Here is a 20,949-nt window from a genome sequence, read left to right on the forward strand (position 1 = left end):
GCTGCTGTTAATACATATATGTTATTTTGCATAGCTCCAGACTGTCTCCTGCTATTACATGACTAGCTGTGACTTTGTGTGCCTGTACTTAATAACACGCTTGCTAAAATTATGATTATTTTTTGTTTTTCCTACTGGATGCAAGAATTTTCATAAGTACTTTGTATGTTATATATAAACTGTGGCAGACTACATTTGTGGACATGGCACATGTATTTGCTAATGGAATATATTGTTGTGATGTTTTTTGTACCATATCAGTCTCCACCCTGTCTTGTCATACATATTGTAACATCCTAAACGGTGCCTGTACTGCTTTAGCATGCTTATTTCATGTATTTCTATATGTTATTTCACATCCCACTACCTTGATTTTTGCTTCAGCATCTATCCTGTCATACTGATACAACCATCTGTGTGTCATGTGATTTCTGTCATGAGCAAACTGCCACTGTAGCCTGAAACATGTTGTACACCTACTCATCCTTTACAACACTGATTGCCTGTGCCATGGAAATAATTTATCATTCTGCTTAGCTGTGCTTAGATGTACAACATACTTTAAGGGCTACAGTTATGGCCATTTGATGCTGTTCCCTGTCACTTATTTGCTGCAGTTGATGATATCAAGTTGTCATTCACATGTTTATGGTTCTGAATGCAGCATACATGAAGGTTACATTTGAAATGCTACATTCTGTTGTTGGTGTGCCTTGTTGTTCTCTCTTTATAGCTGATATGTTCCACTATGTTGAGCAGCAACATATTTATGTATTTGCCATGACAAGTACCTTATATTTATGATTTGGTTCCTTTTTTATTTTGCACCTTGACATACATCTGCACTTTTGGCGTGCCTGTGGAATTCCTAATGGCCATGAGGTTGTTTTGTATGCACACTGGTTATGTTGCATGCTGCATTCTTTTATAATGCAGTGTGTTTTGTGTACTTTTCTGCTAAGTGCTGCTTTGATGGCATGGTCCTCTCAGTTAGTAATATGGAACAAAGCAATAGGGGTAACTAATGGACATTTTGCACACACTAGTAGCAGTACTCTCTTTGTGCATAGAAGGGATGGAATTATTTTTGTCTGCATTTTATGATGATTGTAACATGTATAATTATACAGACTGTCATTATTACCTTTCTGTATTCCTTATTTTCTTCGGTTCTCCATTTACTGCTGTCATATTGGATAGCACACATTGTCCTACAGGCCTGTATCTGAATGTGGCTGGTTTCCTCTCACACAATTACCCTATGGTCACTGTAGCTATGTAAAACCTGGCATCTGTAACTTGTCTGTACTGCTTCTCTATTACAAGCATCATGTTGTCATGTTTTTCATGGCTGTCATGCCTCTTCAGATGCACTGTGGCTTAGTATCCTTCTGTATAAATATGCTGCACTGCATTTGTATCTTTATCAGTACTTCTGTATGATACTGATCGATGCCTTTACTCTTCTCATTTTTACAGGGCATATACATTTCTGTTGTGATCTTGTGCTTTGGGGTCCTTGTATACTGTCATTTGCACAAACTCCTAATGTCATTGCACATAGTCACAGTTACATCTTGGATGGACAATGTAGTTCCATCTTACTGTTGCAATCTGCAAACAATCCACTTATGCTGTACTGACAAGGTTAAAAAGGTTTGAAGCATGAATGTTTGCAACTAGTTTAATTTGGCTTTATTGGCCTGAATATACCCATAAAGACTTAAAAAGTAAAGAGTCATGGGCATTCAGAAGCCATGGAGCCAAAACACTACTATATCTTTAAGAAGTAATTTCATTATGTCCTTTGGACCTTTGCTACAGGAGCTTTAAGGTTCTACACAGAGAAGAATGTACCGTGACTGTGTCTTTATTTAGTTTTCAGTGACATACTGTCCTAAGCATCTAAATAACTAGAACAGCTACCCAAAAAATGATATAATATTAATCATATCTCACTAAATAATAAAAATAATGAAAAATATAGAAATATAAAATATGACATGTAACATATATAACATAACATATAATATAACATAACATAACATAACATAAATTTAGGCTACTCAGTATAAGTTTAATACTGTCATTAAATAAAACAGGTCTAAAAGTTAGCGTATCTAAACCTAAAATTACTAAATAATAAAATATGAATCAATAATATATATTGTAAAATAATGATCATAATGTATAATTATAACAATAACTGATAACTATTAACCCTCCACCACTGTCGACTAATAAAGAGTTATAAAACCATTAATTTGTCGACTCTCATTTTTCATTTTTTCACTCTCATTTTAAAAAATTTATGAGAATAAACAGCTCGTCACCTCTTCCAACTTTTAAGTTTTAAAAAACAACTAATGGATAACGAGCTGTTGAGACCGGGGGGGGGGGTGATATGCTTCCAGTCTTAATTGCTAAAGAAGCTCTTTACATTCTAATCTATATGTCTCAGGTCCATAAGAATTGGCATTATACAGTTGATCTATAACCATAAATGTAAACTCATGGTTTGGGTTGTTCTGAATGTGCATAGCCAAAGCATTGTCCATTTTAATTCTTCTTATGGTATAGAAATGCTCATACATTCTTTCCTGGAGTTTCCTCTCAGTCTTGCCAATGTAAAAACTGGGACATGATGAACATTGAGCAAGGTATACCACTTGGGTACTGGAACAAGTGAAACATCCCCTGATGAGGAATTTCCTGTTCTTAACTGTAAAGGCTGCACCTGCCTGGACAAATCTGCAATACTTGCACATATTACATTTATACATCCCTGATCTTGGTGTTACTGAATTTCGCGTAGATTCCAGAATATTTGTGATGTTAGGGCCCCTTCTGTATGTTATCAATGGGGCTTTATCAAAAATTGGACCTCCAAGTAACTCAGGGGATAGTAATCGCCAGTTCCTCTTAATTATAGTAACTATGTCATTGGCATCTGTATTAAAAGTTAAAATAAAATTGGACATGTTTCCCTGAAAAATCAGGGCATACAGGTGATGGTGAATGACTCAATTCAGAAACAACATGACTCAAGATAGAAGAAAAATAACCATTCGCTCTCTTGGTCTTAACTTCAAAACACAACTCATCAATCAAGGTTTCTGCATAACCTCGATCCAGAAATAAGTTGGCTATGAAATCACACTCTTCCAAAAATTCACTATCCCTTGACACCATCCTAGCTGCTCTTACAACTTGTCCTTTGACTATAGCCTTTTTCTGATGAAACGGATGGTCACTATCATAATGTAGATAAGAATTAGAGAAAATTGATTTCCAATGGATTCTGGCTCCAAACTGACCTAGACTTCTGTCTTTATAAAGTTCCACATCCAAATAGGACATCTTCTCCATGTCTATTGTACAAGTACATTTTAAAAAGTCAGACGAATTATTGAAGCCGATCACTAGGTCTTGGGCTTCTTCCAGTGAGCCATTAAACAAGATAAAAATATCGTCCAAGAATCTTATGTACAGAACGACTTTCTCTTGAATAATATTATTGGGAAAAGCAAACGTTCTTTCCCAATGAGTCATGACAAAATTAGCTACACTGGCACCACATGGAGACCCCATAGGCACACCAATTAACTGATGAAACCATCTGTTATTGAATGTGAAATAGTTACATGTCAAGATAATATTCAACAATTTGCTCACCATAGATATCTCTTTGGGTGGAGCTTGGTAATAAATCATCTCCAATTAAATCCATTCAAGTGCTACCTCATGGGGAATGGAAGAATATAAATCAATGACATCAATGGTCAGAAAATAGGCATTTCCTTCAAAGGTAGCTAGTCCAACTTTTTCCAAAAAGGACCAAGAATCTCTGGCTATGTGTGGTACCTGCGATACATATTGTTTGAGGATGGTGTCTACTACCTTCGCTGCTGCATAGGTAATACTACCCCTCGCGTTCACTAATTGGCGCATAGGGGGATCACCAATACTTTTGTGAATCTTAGGATTCCCAAATAATGCTGGAATGCATGGTGAGGATACTGAAATAAAATTATAAATGTCCATATCCAGAGACCCACTAATGAACATGTCTTCAAAGTATGACCGCACACGGTTCATACTAATATTCAATTAATTCTTAGATACTTCTCTATAAGTCTCTGTAGAAAGTATCACTAAAAGTCTATCTATATATTCATCCTGTGCCATAGCTACTAATCCACCTCCTTTATCAGGTTTCATTATTCTGATAGAAGAAGAACTGAGAGCTTCCAATGAGTCCAATTCAATCTTGGAAATGTTGAAGTGGGTCTGTCGTTTACAGTTAAGCAAATTCCTAATGTCCACATCACACATGTGTTCAAACACTCCCAAACAAGGGGCCAAAGGTGGATTATATGTACTTGGAATGTGATACATAGGCCTTGGTTGGACCGTCTCTCCCAATAAAAGAGCTAAGTTCAACTTTCTCACAAAAAGTTTGAGGTCTAGGATTGATTTATCAACACTAGCACGTCTAGAGGGTATAAAAGTTAAGCCCTTGGCTAAAATGTCAACAAGGGGTTGGGAGAAATCAAAATTTGAATAATTATATATTTTGAAGTCCTTCTCTGTGTTATATATCACTTCAAAGGGTTTATTTGATCGGGTATTAGAAAATCTAACATCTTCCATCAGTTCTTCCTCGATTTGTATTTCTTTCTCGTCATTCTGCTCAATGTTTGTTGAGGAGACAAGGCTTGTGTCTGAAAATTTACCCCAACCAACCCTGTATCAAATTGACTTGAATTATCAATATTATCTCCCTGCTCCCCTGCTCCATCCACTCCTTCTAGACTCAGTCTCTCTTGATTGGCCCCCTTGTTCTGCTCCATAACTGATATTATATTGCCCTCTCCACAGGGCTTCACTGGATGTTTTGGTAGATTAGGGTTAATTTTCAGAAAATTACCCTGAGACTTAGGAGGTTTTGGATATGCTACACCATCCTTATAAGCCTTAATGTCTCTGTAATTTTTTGATTTTAATTGAGGTGATCTTTGTTATATAGTGGTCAATACTAGTATATGACCTTTCATATTCAAATCCATACCTTTGGAAACAAACATCAGTTTTTATCTCTTCATGTCAGTATCAAGGTGCAGGTACTCCACGACTATCGAAGCCAACCATCAACCAAAAAAGCAAAAATCAATAAAAATTTGTTATACTTGAACAGCAAAAGAACTTTATTCCATGGGTTGTTAGCGCTTTCACGTCTACTCTGGACGCTTATTCAGACTTTAATAAAACACTTCATCACTTCTGTATTTAAACACTTATCAATTAAACAGTTAACCAATGAAAGCTTTTGTACGAATACATAACTATAAAAAGTCAGAAACTTCTAAATAGATAAAAAGTCAGAAACTTATATTGTGACAATTAAAACTTCAAAATTTAACATTGACATTAAAATGGATGTAGTAATAGATTATAAATGTTAACATTTCAGATGGCAAATAGCATATAAATATTTAAAAAATACAAGAGCATATAAAAACAGCATGTAATAAAAACATTTCAAGTGTATGAAACTACTGAAAAACTTCTAAAAATATATATTCCTACTAACACCAAGAAACATGAAAAAGTCAAAGGTATAGCAAGAAATAACTGCTAATGCTTAAGATGATGACTGACTAGAAAGGGTTTCAAAGTAACCCTCTCATTGAGGCCATGTCCTTCATCTGCTTTCATTCTGATGATCCATTTACATTCTTCCCTTTCAGTGAAGTTACTTACATTGCCTAATCTCAATGTGGTGTGTATCAATTCAATAACTAAGAACTCAAAGGTGTGTGTGGTGCCTTGTGATAGAACATGTCTAGCCAGTGTGTTCCTGTCATTCTCCCTGTTGATCGCATATAAATGCTCTCTAACCCTTTCCCTCAACGTTCTATTCATCATACCAACATAGAAAGCCTGGCATTTGGTGCAGATGGCTAAATAAACTATGTTCCTTGTCCTACAGTCTGCATAATGATCGAATTTATATAGCACACCTGTGTCCGGGTGCCTAAAGTTATTCCTGCCCAGTATGTATTTGCACTGATTGCAACTGCGACATGGAAAGGTACCCATTCAAACCGTAAGTGGTTGATCTTGAAATCGCTTTTCATAACATAACATGTTCTTTAAAGATCTAGTATTCTTGTAGGAAAAACTGGGGTGAGGACCTGCAAGTGCTCTAAGCCTATCATCCAACTGTAGGATACCCCTGTTCTTTCTAATGACATTAGTAATACTCTTGTTCTTGTTGGTATATGAAAGTACCATCCTCTTTTTACTTCTAATAAATGGCCTGCTTTGTTCCACCTGTTCACTAGTTGCTATCCTAATGTAGGGTCTTGTTTCTTCATTGCGTTCTGTTTGTTGCAGGACTATCAAATCATTGTCATGGTAACCCCTTGATTTAAAGTCAGCATCTAAGCCTATCAATACATTCCTATATGCTGAATCATCGCTTGTTAGGCATGAACAGCATGCTGCTTGATTCTTAACAATGTTCTTGTGTATGTGGGGAGGGTGCATACTATCACGATGTAAGTATGTGTTCTTTCTACAGGGTTTCCTGTAAATGTTGATAGTGAAACATCCATTATGCTTCCTGATGTTGACATCTAAGAAGTCGATCTGGTGACATGATCTCTCCCCAGTCAGCCTAAGAAAAGATGTTGTGCTGTTGATGTAACTTAAAAACTCATCTAAGATAGTAACATCACCACTCCAAACAAAAAACACATCGTCCACAAAACGTTTATAATACTTGAGGTGCTGTGAATAAAACTCATTTCCAAAGATATACATAGATTCCCAGTAGGCTAGTATAAGGTTTACATAAGAATTGGCACATGACGTGCCCATCGCTACCCCTGAAGTCTGCAGATAATAACCATCACCATATAAAAATACATTATTTTCTAACACTAATTCCATCAGCATGGTGATCATAATCACTTTGTTGTTAGTCATGCCCTTCTCTAGAAGAAAAAGCCTCAGGAAGTCTATCCCTATATCATTAGGTATGCAGGTGAATAAAGACTGAACATCTAAAGTCATCATAATGTCATTCTCCAAGTATGCTTTTTCAACAGCACTCTCAGCTAGAGATTCCAATAGTTGTTTAGTATCTCTCAAAATGGAGAAGGTAGAATCAACTATAGGTCTAAGTTGCTTCTCAATATAAATTGAGATACATTCAGTTAGCCAGCCTCTCCTGAGACTATAGGTCTGAAGGGTGGGTCAGACAATGTCTTATGCACCTTCGGAAGACCTCTGATGATAGGTACCAAAGGTTTTTCAACTAGAAAATAATTATAGAGATCATTGTTTATAATATTGGACATCAACATATCATACAATGAGGCATGAAGTTTACTAATAACCTTGTTTAGATCATACATGTGTATTTTTTATATGTGGTTTCATCCAATAACATTTCTAACATTCTATTGTTATAATATACACTATCAAACAACACTATTGCACCACCTTTATCCGCTGGGCGGATAACTATAGTATCATTGTTTTGTAAACTTTTTAAAGCTGCTGTTTCTTGTCGGCTTAAATTGTAAAATTCTGACTTAAAACCTGTTTGTTCAAATGACATATAAAAATCATTGCAACAAACTTTCTCAAAACTTTCTAAAAGCGGATGCAATTCTGGTACAAAGCATGAAGGTTTCCTAAAATTATTAATTACTATATCCCTTGTCTCAGTGTTATCATTATCATAAAATAAATCAAGTGCTAAACCCTAGTAAAAGTTTTAATTGTACTATCAACTCACTAATGTCTATCCCTTGTGAAGGCACAAATGATAGACCTCTGTTTAACACTTTCATTTCAGCATCAGTCAACTCATGGCTAGATAAATTAATTACCAGTTCATTGGAGTTTTCTTCCACATTCTCTTCTGTGGTTCCCCTGACTCCCCTGAGGGTTTCCGTTTCTTCCCCTTGTACTGGGGACTCCATGTCTTGCGATCTGCTGGTAGAAATGATAAAGGGAATGTAAGATTTGTGTTGACTCTCTCATTAGTCTCTGAATTCCTTTCTGCTGGGAGCAAAGTCTTCTTCCTCACTACCGGTCCCAAGCTCTTAGTGTCCAATTGTCTAATGGTTGGTAGAATATTATCTGCTGTAGTATTCCTATTTTGTAAGTTTTCAGATGTTCCTCCATTCTCCACTAGTAATAAATCTGAACCATTCTCTGTTGTACACCCCTCTGCATGAGTGCCTTCAAAGATGGCCACATTAATACTTCCTGATGTAGTGGGACGCATTTTGCTGTTACCATCCTTCCTATTGTCAGGAATGCAAGAGTTTGTTACAGTTTTTATCTCTTCATCTAAAACGGATAATTCCTTATTCAACTCATTAATAGTCTCTTGATAATGTACACTAATTAGGTTTAACAACTCATTCCCATGTCTATCAAACAGGGCTATCAAATCCTGGTGGAATTTAGAACCTTCCTCTAGCCCTGTTGGGTATTGCCAGGATCGGAGGCCTTTAGGGACTATGTGTGCTTGCCTACATTCATTGAAATATGCCACCTCAAGTTGTAATTTTCTACTTTTAAGTAGTTTTTGATCAAATGCATGTAATTTAGTAGGCAGACTCACATTCTCGTGTTCAATAACTTCATTACTAGCTCGGTCGTTTTCTAATCCAAAATGGAATGACCTATTAAGCCATTCATTTAAATTAAAATTCACATACCTTCCCTTTTGGCCATCCGAGCTGTTGTTCTGTTGTTGTGCTAAACCAAGTGCACCTGGGGGGCTCATACAGCCACTTACTAAATTCTTCATATTCCCTTCTCGTTCGTGCGTCAACAAATGAGTTGTAAGGTTAGGTAGAACCTCCGATTCATTAATAATTCCATTAGGTGAAGTCAAATCCAAAGATCCAGTTAAAGGCTTCCGCAAGGAGCGTGTTTGTGAAGCATTAAGTCTACTTAATAATGAAGTACTCTGCAAAAGACATTCCACACGTTGCATTAAATTTTCCATTTTCTCTGTGAGAAGGTTGATTAAAATAGTTAAATCCCCTGGCTCTGGCATAGTCCCTGCTGGTGATGAAGCGGTGGACATAAACTTTCAAGACCGGAAAAACAAACTAGTGAAAACTATTTTTCATTATTTTTATTATTTAGTGAGATATGATTAATATTATATCATTTTTTGGGGGTAGCTGTTCTAGTTATTTAGATGCTTAGGACAGTATGTATTAATTATTATATTTATTATATTCATTATATTAGTTATTTTATTTGAAAGCAGGCAAGACACAATGTATGCATAGGTAATTTTTGATTAGGAAGCGTCGCGCTACCATTATTAGTATTCATGCTGTAGGTTGAACATCGTTATTTTTATGTTATTTTATATATTTTACATATTTATCTACTTTATATAGTTTAATAATCAAAATGTTGGGCTTTTTTCTTTCAGTTTCAAAGCCTGTTATTATTACAGCCTCGGTGTATGAATTTTTATTATGTTAATAGAGAATTGCAAATGCACCTTAGTTAGCTGTGATCTGTACCTTTAAGGAGCTAAAGGGAGAGCAAGGGGTGTGGTTAAGTGTTTCAATGCTGGTATTTAAACTCACTTGTAATGGTGTGAATGTTTTGCTTGTCTGAAGAAGTTAGTGCAAGGTACTAACGAAAAGCTTTTACAGTGGCTTAATAAAATGTGTTGTTTTTCATGTTTTTTATGTTTTGGACTGGCCTGAGTCGAGTTCTTGGCTTTTGAATTTGTGGTGGTTTTCGCTAGTTTGCCTCTGATACTACATGGAATTATATAGCTGTTTCCCCATGAGTTCGCAGTTGGACTGTACCACAATTTCTTAATTACTTTCTGCAAGCATAACTTTGGATATTTCTGTATTTTCACTCTATTGAATAATTTGCTGCCACTACCTGTTTCTCTATAACTGCAGTATGCATTACATAAATGCTTGCTCATTCTTTTTTATAAGTGTAACCTGTTGCCTGCATCACTTTTTTTGTTTCCATTCCATGAGTTGACTAAAGTTATGTTAAGTTTTATCTTCCAACGAATTGTGTTGGGGTATTGTGGTTACATTTGTCTGCTCTGTCATACTTCTTGTTTCTTTGTTGCATATGGTCCCTACATCTGATGTTTTTGCCCATGTTTCTTGCTTACTTGTACTATCAGGTAATCTTTGCTGTGACTCTAAGCTTAAGTTAAGGTTCATAGGTTCATAGGTTCATACTAGGCTATCTGCCCTAGGGCATTTATAAGCCTAGCCAGAGTGTGTGTGGCTTTCACCACCCCTTAGGTGGAAAGGGTCTTGATTTTATTAGGGATTGCTTGATCCATACATTCCTGGAGGTGCTCGTAGAAGGCATTTGTAAGGGTTTCAGCAGCGTGGGTTGTGGTTTCCACTGGCTCGGGGGCCTTGAAGGATACCACTCCAGTCTTAAGAAGTGTGAAGTTTGCTTTTGAGAAGTTCTTCACTGTGGTCTTTTTTGCTGGGGTTGGGGGCGGGATGTGGATCTCCAGTGAGATTAATTTATGGTCTGATCTCACCAATGAGGGATATACTTCCGGTGTGGAGCATTTTGTCCCCATGTTTGTGATGATCAGGTCTAGTATATTTTCTCCTATTGTGGGAATGGTGACTAGTTGTTCCATAGCATTTGAGTTTATGAACTCCAGGAACCTTTGGGCTAGGGTGTTGGGGCTTGAGTAATGTTCCCAGTCTATGTTTGGGTAGTTGAAGTCACCCAATATGATGGTGTTTGGAGAGACATTCATACTCTCCAGTGTCTTCAGGAAGGCTGTGTGGGTTTCCTGAGTTTGAGATGGTGGTCTGTAGCATGCTACAAACTGTAGGGCAGTTTACCTATGGTTAATTGCACCTGGATGGTCTCCGATGCTTCATGCGTTGCCACTAACCTGGAGGTGTGGGTATCCTTTATGAATATGGATACTCCCCTCCTTTTGTGGTTCAGTCCGGATTTTGGGGCTGGAACGCATGATATGAGGTATAACCTGATAGTGCTGGGGTGCTCTCAGGAGCCTTGAACCAGGTTTCAGTCACAGCACAGACATCGATGTTCTCCATACTGAGGAGGGCTTCGAGGGCGTGCATCTTGAGGTTTAGACTTCTGGCATTGAGCAGTATTACCCTTAGTTTTTTTCCATTTTTGTTTTCTAGGGCGGTAGGTTTATCATTTGAGCCTTGCCTAAAAAAGGCACTATGGGGGTGGCAAGAGCCTTTGCCAATATCCGGAAGCCCAGGGGAGACAAGTGCAAGCCGTCCCTTGCGAAGCAGCTTGGCTTGTCAAGCATGTCATCCCAGGCAGACAGACATTGGATCCCCTTAGAATGACACCAGTAATTAAGCCAATTATTAAAGCTGATCATTTTGTCTCTGTATTGTGGCATCATTCTTGGTGAGGGTAGGATACTGCTCAGGGTCAGGGTCATACCGGCCTGGGCTACATAATCTGAGAGCTCCTCTATGTCTCTTTTCATGTAGTCCAGGGAGGTACGTCTCAGGTCATTCACACCGGCATGGACAATGACTGAGTCATACTTGTACTTGCTGTGGAGTGACCTGAGTGCTTGTGTTATGTGGCGGATTCTAGCGCCCGACAGGCAGCTTACTGTGATCTTTTCCTCGTTCAGTCTGGTGAGTGGGACATCAGTGTGTCTCACTATGGAGTCACCTATAACAAGTGTGTCTAGCATTGTGTTTGGCCTTAAGGGCTGTGACTGTTTAGCACACTGACTTTGAGAACTATGTGTTGCATGTCTTATGTCTTGAGGTGGCAGTTGCTTGGGTGTCTGCTTTGGAGGCCTCTGTAGTTTTGGTAGATTTTTGATCAGTGCCTCTGAGTATGTCTTTGTGTGTTTATGTGTTTGTTTTGCAGTTGTGATAGTTCTATGTGAAACTGGGTTTGTGGTGTGCGTGGTTTCCTTCTCCTCCTGTCTGGTCTTGCCAGTCCTGAGTTGAGAGAGCTCAGCCTCCAGTTTGGCTATATAGTTGCATCTCTCACATGTATTTGTGTTTTGTGGGAGAAGGAGTGGGTTGTCTGTGTACATGAGGCAATTGTAACATTGCCTCAAGATGCCCAGATTCACCAGCTGAACAGGAGAGGACACTAGCAACTGACCCTTCAACATGCTAGAAAAAGTGAAAAAGTTTGCTGTGTAACTGAGTCAGAAGGGACCTATAGGGAAATGGGTACTCAAGGGGATTCTAGGCTAATGTAGTACTTTGTTTAGTGTATAAGTACTTTACCTATATAAAAATGCTTTAGGAGCAAGTGCTGAGCTTTTGAGATAGAGAATAGACTGTTTAGATTGCAAGTAGAGAAGTTCTAAGGGAAAAATTGAAGAGCAGACTTTACGGAGCCAGAAATACTTGTTTAACCGGCGCTGCCCGATGGTGCTCTATGGGCAACTCTGCGCTAAATCACGCAAAAGCGCGCTAAAGCGGGCTTATAGCAGGGGGTTGAAAAGAGCTAGGAATTGACCCAAAATGGCCAATAGACTACAAGTTTCTGGCTGGAACCACTGCTCTAGGGACAAATAGGCTGCTCAGTGCTCCCCACTCCCACTGGTGAACAAACAAGCTTCCCTTTATCCAAATAAGGATACAGAATAGCAAAGGAACCAAGCCAAAGCCCAGAGATCAGCAAACTCTGAAGACTGGAATATTCTAGTTCAGTAAGGCGGGAAAACAAGATTTTTTTTTTTTTTTGCAGAAAACAGAGGAAAAACAGACAGTAAATGCTATAAATGCTTTTAAACGGCTAGCGCACTTGAGTGTGTTAGCCTACAGGTAAAATTAAGCAACAAATAACTTTTTTAAAAGTGCAAAACAGTTAATCAACACAAAAACAGTTTAAATAGAATGCAGAGCTGTATAAACAGGTGAAAATGTAGTCACTAAGCAGTAAATAATCAAAAAGCCAGAAAAAATACTTAAATCAGGAAAAAGTCACTCTTTTGCTCTCTGCTGCTTGTAGAACTCTGCAGGACACCACGAGGAGCGGTGCTGAGTTGAATACAAATGTAAAAGCGCGCTAAAGCGGGCTTTATTACAGGGGGCTGAAAAGAGCTAGGAATTGACCCAAAATGGCCAATAGACTACAAGTTTCTGGCTGGAACCACTCCTCTAGGGACAAATAGGCTGCTCAGTGCTCCCCACTCCCACTGGTGAACAAAGACGCTTCCTTTTATCCAAATAAGGATATGGAATAGCACAGGAACCAAGACAAAGCCCAGAGATCAGCAAACTCTGAAGACTGGACTATTCTAGTTCAGTAAGGCGGGAAAACAAGATTTTTTTTTTTTATTATTTCTTAACTACCTACTTTTATGAGAATTGCTCAGGTTAATCACCATTTCTTGTTAAGTTAATCAGTGTTGCAACCCGCATGATCTTGGATCTGGCCTGCTACTAACAAAGTATCATGATCAAAGTATTAGTGATGTAACAATTCAAATTATGCCATATATTATTGCAAGTAGCTTTTAAAAGGTATATAAGGTTATGAAATGCATGTCTGTATTTCCAACTAGTCTATAAACAGAACTAAATAGCTCTGCAGCCACACATTGTGCATGCAAAGTCCTAGAGGCAGTCTAGTTATCAAGATGTGACCTTTCTCATGATGACATGAAGATATGTACATTTTTAAAAATTGATTGTTTCTGTAATACACAATAAACATGGAACAGGTATATGTTTTTATGAATAGCTGCATAAAAATGAGCATCTTAATAAATGTACATGCTAGGCAATGAATATCCCTTGTAGTTTTGCTAATCGTGATGTTGTCATTCGTGTCATCTAATACAGTGTCTTGTAAGTTGATTGACATTTGAAATATAAACAAAATATGAACATTTTATGAATTTTGCAAACTGACATAACAGGAAGACGTATCTCACATCATGCATAAAACCCACCCTGTCAACACTGTTTTAGTCAGCATGATAAGATGTTTCTCATGATACATTCAGATGCCTAGCATTTTGATTTGTTGCATATTTAATAAGCTTTTAATATTATGGATCCGCATAGTATCTTCTGAGAGTGATGTAAATACTAATTCAAGGAGAAAAATAAGTTGTGCCTGGTCTATAACAGATAGCACTATTAGACATAAAGTGGTGCTAAGTGTGGTTGACATAACAGTTTTGATAACTTTAAAATTATTATTTGTTTTGTGTTAAACATTGGCTATTTTATTATTTTTTCTATCTAATTTGTTTAATGAGTGGGTGGAGAAGTCCAAGGACCCTTTCTAGCAATGAGTATGACCAATATACATGGAAAGCAATCCTTGAAAATTTATGTAATGGCTGACAAGTTTTATATATCTGTTACCATGAACAAGACATATCAAACAACTCAAAATCAATACTATGTTTACTTACATATCACTCTGGTATGCTTGGGAAATCTCACTGGTAGTAATAGAAGTCAGTAATATAAATAAATATGTGTATATATTTAATTGTAAAAAAAGACATACAGCCAGATTCAATAAAGCCTACCCGGTCCATTTCCACCCGGAAGCACAGTGTTTTGGATTCAGTAAACAGCTCTACATGGTGTGTAGAGCCATGCACAGTTGCACAGACAAGGTAAACACTGTGGTATGCAAATTATAGCATAAGCAGCTGAATTATATGTTTATCAACCAATCCAAGATGGAAGAGCTATTCAAGAAGCTATAAAGCAACTGTGTAGGCTCAGTGCTAGTTTTCCCTGTGAATTCCAAAACCTATTAGAATACAGCCACAGAAAGGAGTCTATACAGAAACAATGTTAGGAGCTACTGTTGCTTTAATTCATGTGTATGTGCAACAGGCTGAAGTCTGTCCTGCTGCTGCTGTTACTAATAGACCGCGGTCAAGAAGGAGAAGAGTTTTCAGATCCTGGGTACTTCTGACAATCTACATGATGTGAAAACTGTAGAGCACTACAGGATAGATAGAGGCATACTACAGGAACTCTGCAACCTCTGTCATCCTCAACTCAGAGCCACTGCAAACTGAGAGGAACCCATCCCAGTGGACACAAAGGTATGTGTAGCACTTAGAATCTTAGCTACAGGTACCTTTCAGAGACCAACAGGGGACATACTGGGGGTGTCACAGGCATCAGCATCCAGGATCCTCCATCAATTCTTGAATGCAATGCTGCAACATGCTAGGGACCATATATTTTTCCCCATATTCTTGAGGATAAGGCCAGAAATATGCAGGAGTTCTACCCTGTAGTACCATGAAGTACTGGGGTCAATAGATTGCACACATGCAGAAATTAAGGTACCACTGTGGAAACAGGGAAGGCTCTACATTAATAGAAAGAGCTTCACCTCTATTAACTGCCAAGTCATGTGTAATGCCAAGGGAATCTTCTTGAATGTATGTGCTGGCAACCCAAGCAGTTACCACGACTCACATGGCACACCTCCTAGCTATATGAGATGTTCACTAGAGGGGATATCCCACAGGGTAATTTACTGTGGAATGCAGTTTATGCACTGGAACCATGGCTGATAACACTCATCACAAATGCACACACACCTGCTGAAGAATAATAATGAGGCACACACGTAAACCAGAAATATCATAGAGCATGTGTTTGGGCTGCTGTAGTCTCAGTTCCAGTGCCTAGATACATCTGGTGGACCCCTGCAGTGCAATCCATAGACATGTACTGAAATACTGACAGCATGTGACATGCTACGCAACATCATCCTGAAAAAAAAGCTTCAGCAGGTTCAACAAGGGGAAGGAGCACACATCCCACCACCAATGTCAAGGTCACCACAGTCACACACAGATGAGGAGTCAGAGGAGGAAGTAGCAGCTGCTGTGGGTGTAAGCAGAGGTAGGCATGCTCAATATGCCCTCATACTGGCTAAAAGACAATGCATAGTACACTCACTCACCAAGTAAGGGCCTAAAACCTTCCTCTTATGCACATACATATAGTAACACTGATGCCATGCAACTATCACAACCTTTAAATCACTATGCATTGACTGTGTACTGCTTGCATCAGAGTCAGCCTTGAACTAAAACTGTTGCAACAGTTGGATTTACAAGGTAAGTGTTGAACCTGGAGTATATTATTTAATAATATGTCATCCCCTTTGGTAAAAACTCTGTACCCATGAACTACCACATAGGCGGCAGTCTACTTAATGCCGAATGTGTGATAAGAGACCTGGGGACCCAGGTGGACAGTAGTCTCTCCTTTGATAATCACATCACCACAGTAGTCAGGAAATATTTCTATGTGGCACACCTCATCACAAAAGAGTTCTCAACTAGGAAAAAAGAGGTCATTGTTCCACTCTACTTGACACTCATTAGACCCATTATAGAGTACAACACCCCTTTTGGAATGTATCTCACAGGACATCTGCAGCAGCTGGAAAGGCCACAGAAGTACCTCACAAAGAGAATTACTGGCCTCAAACAGATGCCCTACACTGACCGTGTCAAAAAACTCCAGATTTACTCCATAGCATATCACCTACTCTGAGGTGATCTCTGCCTAACATATAAAGCTATGTCAAACCCATAGCTGTTTGACATACTACACCTAAAGAAATCCCAATCTCTCCGAGCTACATGTTCTAGGGACCTATACCTTGTCACCACAATAAACAGGATGTGCTGAAGGGATAGATTCCTGTCCCAGAGACTTCCCATACTCTGGAACAAGCTACCCATCTATGTCAAGCAAAGTTCCCCATTAGCACTCTTCAAGAAAAATCTTGATAAGTGGATGAGAACTAGGAAATACACCCCGGGGATCACTTTGGTGGTTCTACACGAAAAGGGTAAAGGAAAATAACTTTCTTGGGTGGCATAAGCCAGGGAACCTTGTTGGCTAGGCTTACTTAGGCCCTTGGGCCTATAGCCTACTACCTACCTATGAACCTATGAATGATTGGCATATTCTTGCATGTTGTTACTTGGTAGTGTAAGCTAGTAAAAGGTGGGAGATTTGTACAGAAATAACCTTAACATGTGACACCAAAGACATATTTGACTTATATGTGTCCATTATTAAGTAGTAGGCCTCAGGCATCAAAGATTCACACAGTCATAATTCTCAAAAGTAGTGATGGTCACTACATGCCCTCAGTTTTGTGCCATATGTTTGTACTAGAAAATCATTAAAGAGAGAAGTTATAAAGTGGTGATACAAACTGCAGTTTCAAACTTCACAACCCTCACAAGCTCATTAACAATAAAGATGGAAACATTTTGAAGCTATCAGCTATGTAACTTTCTAAGACCAATGTAAGTCAAAAAGTCAAATGTACAATTAGCATTTCAAAATTACAAATACAGATATACTAAGCACTAAGTCAGTTATGCACCATGAGCATCAGATGCAAAGCTTATGTATCACTGAATCCGAAAGACAGAAACCATGGATATGGCACAGTTATCATCACATGCACAGGGTGTTGTGGGGGGGGGGGGCAGGAAGCCTAGGCTGACACAAAACGTTGGTGAGTGTGTGTGAGTAAGAAAGAGAAGCAGGCAGACAATTGGATAAAGCAACAAATGGCCAGTGAGACAAACTGAGTTTTAAGCTGCATGGCTGAACTATGTAACTGTTTTTGTGTGTGTGTGTGTGTGTGTGTGTGTGTGTGTGTGTGTGTGTGTGTGTGTGTGTGTGTGTGTGTGTGGGTCCTCCAGGTTTGGTATATTGGACAGGTGTGAGCCATGCGTGGTGAAGGTGGTAGTTCATTGTTATCATCCCCGACCATGAGAACTGACTCTGCCAGAGTTGCACTGGCATATCCATGCCCATGGTCAGATGCATTGCTGCTACCTGAATGTGACTGATGTCTGCTGGATGAGCTCCACTCACAAGGGTGCCCAGGACCATGACCCCATGGCCTGCCATGTCTGGGTGTGGACAGCTCACCCATTGCTGGAGCAGTGAGAGTACTGCCACTATGGGACCATGATTAGGCATGACCATATTAGGTAACAACAGATGATGTGGCTGACCTATGCCCCCACTGATGGAGCAGTGGGAATACTGCCACTAGGGGACCATATAGATGATCCATCACAGACACCACTCATTCCAATGTGTCATTCATCTGATCTATTGAATTGGCAACACAGTGGAGACAATCACAGCCTGTGCCACAGCTACAACCCTACACATTTCTCTGGATAACTTATGGGAAGATACCTGTGCCTCCATGATGGCCCTAAACATACAGTTAGTGGCATTAGAGGGGATACCTGGTTGGTCCAGGTAGAAGATGGACAGCAGGCCTCCTCCAACTGCCACTAACAACCCTCCTGCATGGCACCTCACCCACACTTTGGCTATGATCAAAGTCAACAGACACTGAAGCTGCAGTAACCACACTTCCCTGGTCAATTGTCTCACCTTACACCTGTCCAATATCTGAGGGCTCACTGGAATGGGTAGGCGTAGGCCTACTGGCTGTGTCCAATGGAATTTCAGGGGATTGCTGTATGTATACGTCAGTGTCAGATTCAACCTTTGCACCCCCTGACTGTGCCTCTGTTTGGCCACCATCATCATCAGAGTCTGATGATACTCTGACATCAGGTGGTAGAAGTCCCATATTTCCACTGTCAGGATCAGCTTTGTAATAAGCAATAAATGCAGGAACAATTAATACCTATACTACTATAGTCCAATATATGCTAACAAAATAACAGTGGTGCCACTATTAGACAGTACAGCAATATACACACAACAGTCCTGGCACCAACATCACACACTAAAATGTATGCTTTGAATTGCTCATCAGTGTTGAATAAAAATGTCTGGCTTACCATGTGCAGATGATGGTATGCACTGTATGCCAGATGGTCCTGGAAGATGTTAAGCAAAAGCTAAGGGCATCATTGCAATTAAGAGTAACACGGGGTAATATTTTTGTCACTTTATATGTCCTTTAACTATACTTTCAGCTAAAGCTTGGATAACAAGTCCAACTAAAGCCCATGTGTAATCTAACAGAATGTGTTGTTAACTGTAGCAATCTTCAATTCCACCCCCCCCCAAAAAAAAGTTCTTGTGAAACAGAACTAACATATTGATTTTAAATTTGTTTACTATACAACAGTATTTAACAATTGAGATACAAAAGCCTATCTGGAAACTCCTCCTGAGACATGCTTGCTATCCCTGAAACAGTAGCACCAATGTCAAGGACATGCTGTTCTGCATTTTCCTGGGAGCTGTCTGGATCCCTAACAGTGGACAGGAACTCATTTGCTGTTAGTGGTGGCTCTTTAGTAAGCCCCCCCCCAGTACTCATTCAATCATGGGCCAATGCAGCTGCTCTCCTCCATGCAGATGTGATCATGTCAGTGTCTCTGTGGTGCACCTGGTCATATATTCTGCTGTGTCGACCCAGTGCATTAACATCTGCAATGATTTGCTGCCAAATTTGCACTCTGCCTTACATATCTGCACATCTCTTCTCAAGCAGGAAGGTACCATGTCACCTAAAAGCTTCAACAATGACCTGATTCTCTGGGTCAGTGAAGGGTGGTGTTCTAAAAGACAACAGAAGGATAAAACAAAATAACTGTTTCCAGATAAAACAGAAAAGGTAGCATTTCAGTATTACCCACTGAATAAACATAAAACATTCTAGAGATTTGAAATATGAACAACAGACAGGATGCAAAAAAAGAGAGTAAGAATAGCAACATATCCTTATTTGTGCCATAACAGAAATGCAGCTTTACACCCCGCCCCAAACAGAACAGGCAAATGACACATTTTGACAACAAACCATCTTTGAAATGCTAAAAGTGCTATCAAATGAACTGTCCCTGAAACATGTCTACAGATTTAAGACAGAACATTCCATATTAAGGTATTGACAATCATGTATACCTGTGAAATGCTCTGATAAACATGCCCATGCCATCAGTACACTTCTAACTAATGCATACAGATAAAAGTGTAAAAGCCTTTGCTAATAACTATATATATATATATATATATATATATATATATATATATATATATATATATATATATAAACTATTAAACAAAGTTTTCTTAATTACATTTTAGCATATGCAGTGTAGCTGGCAAAATGCAAGCATACCTTCTCAGGTTCAATAATCCTCTGTGCAGATATATACCAAAGTAATAGGCTCTTTTCTGTGTTCTCCACATCAACAAGTCTCCCCACCTTCAGTTTCCCTACTACACAGTTTCCTTTTTATGCTGTTAATTCAGGGCTGTTAGTACAGTGAAAATGCACATGAGGTGTGGACTCATTAGAATTGCTGAATCCCAAATACCTGGCTCTGTGTAGCAGATATAAACATAGTGCAGGCACTCCCTCAGTGTTTGTTTTTAATGGAGTGCAACTATGAATGATTACTGGTAGGAAGAAGGAAATCATAACAGCAATGCACACTGCCCTACATCCAGTGGGTGTGTCAGGTTAGACTTACAAAGTGTTAGTTGTCATTTTGTCAAGGTTGGAAATGTAAGTAAGAAGCACACAATTCACAGGTTCTGTTCATTAACACCCCGCCTCCCTTCATTTGTTGACAATTGCATATTATATTATTGCCATTTAATATCCTCACACATTTTAAGGACAATGATATACAACAGCTTACAGAATGCATGTCTCAGATTACTGGTCAGATAAGAGAAGAATGATCAATAAACACAGAGAAGTAAGACAGAGATGCATATTTGCAGACAATACTCCTAACTGGTTGTGTGATCACTTAGTGCACTACATATAAAAATAATTGATGTACAGATAACACTTGTATGGTTTCATATTACTGTAGATGATGTCGCAGTTGGTTGTATGCAGAATAATTTCAGTTCCTTGCTGCAAAGCTGTTTGTGTGGCAAAGAGGGATAA

The sequence above is a fragment of the Protopterus annectens genome, chromosome 17.part0, assembly GCF_019279795.1.
Source record: "Protopterus annectens isolate FY-2018-M chromosome 17.part0, PAN1.0, whole genome shotgun sequence".
NCBI lineage: Eukaryota > Metazoa > Chordata > Ceratodontiformes > Protopteridae > Protopterus > Protopterus annectens.